Source organism: Oreochromis niloticus, unplaced genomic scaffold, assembly GCF_001858045.2.
Source record: "Oreochromis niloticus isolate F11D_XX unplaced genomic scaffold, O_niloticus_UMD_NMBU tig00001623_pilon, whole genome shotgun sequence".
Lineage (NCBI taxonomy): Eukaryota > Metazoa > Chordata > Actinopteri > Cichliformes > Cichlidae > Oreochromis > Oreochromis niloticus.
The window spans coordinates 147,924-151,442 of NW_020327428.1; the positions used below are offsets into that span (position 1 = coordinate 147,924).

The 3,519-nt window shown below is 42.9% G+C and overlaps 1 long non-coding RNA gene across 1 annotated transcript; it reads right to left on the minus strand.

Moving 5' to 3' along the window:
- Window positions 1-512: 512 nt before the first annotated feature.
- Window positions 513-2,522, minus strand: LOC109199654 (uncharacterized). The gene is made up of 3 exons (XR_002059963.2): window positions 2,135-2,522; window positions 1,482-1,532; window positions 513-1,210 (listed from the first exon to the last, which is right to left on the minus strand). It is a non-coding gene; the product is annotated as an uncharacterized LOC109199654 (long non-coding RNA).
- Window positions 2,523-3,519: the final 997 nt, after the last annotated feature.

Sequence of the window (3,519 nt, forward strand, 5' to 3'; positions counted from 1 at the left end):
ATTCTCTTCCGCTTATCCTTTTCAGGATCGCGGGGGTCCGGAGCCTAACGCAGCTGTTTTAAGTTGAGAGGTAGGGTACCTCACCAGTCAGTCGCAGGGCTAACACAGAGACACAGACAACCATTCACACTCACATTCATACCTATGGGCAGTTTAGGCTATGTCCACACTAGCCCGGAGAGATGTGAAAATGGCGTTTTCAGTCGTTTTCACAGAGTTGTGCGTCCACATTGAAACGGCCAAAAATGCTTACATTCCAGTCCTGCGCATGCATGAAACGCAAGACGATTCGGTCTGCCTCATTTCTGTCTGCTGTTTATTTACTTTCTGGCTCTTTGAAATGTCGTGGCAAAATGTCGAGGAAAAGCACCGAGTTGTTTAAATGGACTAACAATGAGGTGGAGTTGTTGCTGCGAGTAACACAAAAGTTGCAAAAGCGAGTGAGAATTAAAGAATTTGAAGAAAAGCTATCTGGAGCATGTACAGACTGATATTAATCTTTAATAGGGCTGTCAAACAAAACAACTGCTGTATAATGCCCTCCGCTATCTTTGTTTAATTGGTCACATGACTGCATCACATGACTAAAATACGTCATCGTTTTCAAAAGTCTCTGTTTCGCTGTCCACACTGCGACACAAACGAACCGTCTTCAAATGTATTCGTTTTCGAGAGCGTTTTCCTTTGGGGAAAACGCATTGGTGTGGACGTAGCCTTAGTGTTACCAGTTAACCTAACCCCACTAAGTGGATGTCTTTGGACTGTGGGAGGAAGCCAAAGTACTGGAGAGAACCCACATAGACATGGGAGAACATGCAAACTCCACACAGAAAGACCTGATGGTGGAGTCAAACTAAGGACCTTCTTCTGTGATGCAACAGTCCTAACCACTGTGCTACCTTAAAAACCTGAGACAAGATGAGAGATTTTAAGAAAGGAAAAAACAGGAGAGAACCTGAGTCAGAAATAACACACATAAAAGTAGTCAGAGGTCATTGTGATTTAAATCCAGGGAGTAGTTTAAACAGGTCTCTGATGTTGGGGAGGTCCTGTTGTGGAGGGGCAGTCACAGTAAAGACCCCGCCTCTTCTGTGCTTTAATCTGGAGCTCAGCAAAGTGACGAGCATTTGGTTCTTCTATTTTTCATCGTCCTTCAACACATCACTATGGTTGACCGTTCAGCAGATGAATTTCTTCAGCATTCTCCCTTCTGTGTAGACAGACAGACACACACTGAGCTCTAGACTCTACAGCTTAACCCTGAGTCTAAACTAAACCTGCAGGTCCTCTGGTGTCCAAAAGAGGCAGCAGTGAGTCAGCATAAAGTCTCAGCTTTAGCACAGTCGTATATTTACAGCAGTGTTTATCAGAGACACTGGACTTCCTGTTTTGCATCCATGAAACACAACAAGCTGACAGACGGTTTCATCTTCATCCTCCAGCTCCTCCTCCAGTTTCAACAACACAAACATCAGACTCACCCATCTAAGTTCTCCAACATCACAGGAGCATTTTCACCTTCCACCTCATTTCTGTGAAGACAGAAGACAGACAGTCACAGGTGGATCCAGACTGAGGATCTCTGCAGTGTTTGGACCTGAACTGGACAAACTCAGCTTTAACCTGCAGTTCCTCTGACATCCAGCAGAGGCATCAGTGAGTCAGGATGAAGTCTCAGCTTTGGCATAGTCGTATATCGTATTTCATATATACCACCTAACTCAACTTCAGTAACCCTACAAATGTCATTGCGGTTTAGTCTTCTGTCTTCATTTGTGTCTGAAGTGATAGCAGAGCTGTACGTTTTAATTTTACAGAAATCCCTCAGTCAAAACATGCTATATTATGTTTAAATGGAAACTAGCAAGTTAACTTCCTGCTGACTTCTAACTCTGTTAAACTTAATAAATCTTGTTTTCATGGATGCCTGGATTTTAAACCTAATCGTTACACCTGGTAAAGCAGGCACACTGAGGGCCCGGAAATGGCTAATGATGTCAGACTTAAAGACCGGACAGCTGTGCTTGTCAGAGACACTGAACTTCCTGTTTTACATCCACGTAACACAAGAAACTGACAGATGGTCTCTTCACTCAAAATCTTCCACTTTAAACAACATACACGTCAGACTCACCCATACGTGTTCTCCACCATCTTAGTTAATGCGTCACTTAGCCTCCACATGCTGTTGAGACAAAAGACAGACAGTCACAGTTGGATCCAGACTGAGGATCTCTGCAGTGTTTGAACCTGAGCTGGATAAACTCAGCTCAAACCTGCAGTTCCTCTGGTGTCCAGCAGTGAGTCAGTCCTAATAGACCCAATAAACATGTTTACAGTACTGTACTGATACTAAGGGCCTCTTTGACTGACAGGTAGATGGACAGGATACAGGTTCATTCCTCTACTGCTTCTGACCAAATGTAAAAGGTTGATTCTGTGAGTGTTCATGATTCAACCTCATGTCTGAGCTCTGATTGGTCCACTAAGAAGGAAGTTCCCTATTCTGCTCTAGTGAAAAAAATAAAAGTCTCTTATTTGCTTTGGACAGATGGCTTAGGTCGATCTGATATCGTCGTGTTGGTGTTGTTCCCAGATCGTCATGAAAATGTTGTTCCAGGATCAACATTGCAAGTGACCAATCAGAATGTTGTGACGTCATACTTTTGCGACTTCGGGAAAAACCGCCGTAAAACAAAAAACTGTACTTAAGCTGCGAGAAACCGCCTCTGTCCGCCGATCAACGGACCCTGACCCTAATCCTAACCCTAACCTTTTAATAAACGGTAAGCAGGATTGATATTGTCCTTGCAACACTGGAATTTCATAAATGCAAGAATGGCTTATATATATATATATATATATATACACACACACATACTATAGCAGCTGGATAGCGTAGTGGTTAGACTACACGCCTTTGGAGCAGAGGATCGCAAGTTTGATTCCTGCCTGGGGCGTCTGTATCCAGTAAGGGTCCTAAGGCTAGACATAATGCAACATAAATGCTACGGCAAGGAGGAGTCAGGACGCCATACACACATATATATGTGTGTGTGTGTGTGTGTGTGTGTGTGGATATATATATATATATCCTGCTGATGTTGATGCCCAGGAATCTGAAGCATTGTTTTAAGAGCCAATGAACACCTGTTTTTTCCAGATGAACTGATCCTGCTGCTTCAGCACTAAAGCTAAATGCTACTAACTGCACATAATGTCCTCCTGTATATATTCACTTCATGTATATAATGTTCTGTCTCTTTGTGCACAGTCGAGGAGTGCGTCAGGATACATTTCACTGCGTGTTGTACTTTTATAACTGTGCACGTGACAAGTAAAGACTCTTGAAAGGACAGTATAGGTGACCGCGCTGATGCCTGTTCATAATTTCACCAAAGCTAATAAACTGTTGGCTAAATGTTCTTGTTGTCAGAGGTAAACAGAGGTGAGAGGAGCAGATAATAAGGATTAAATATATGCTGAGTAACTAAATGCTGCTACAAGCTAGAGTATGAA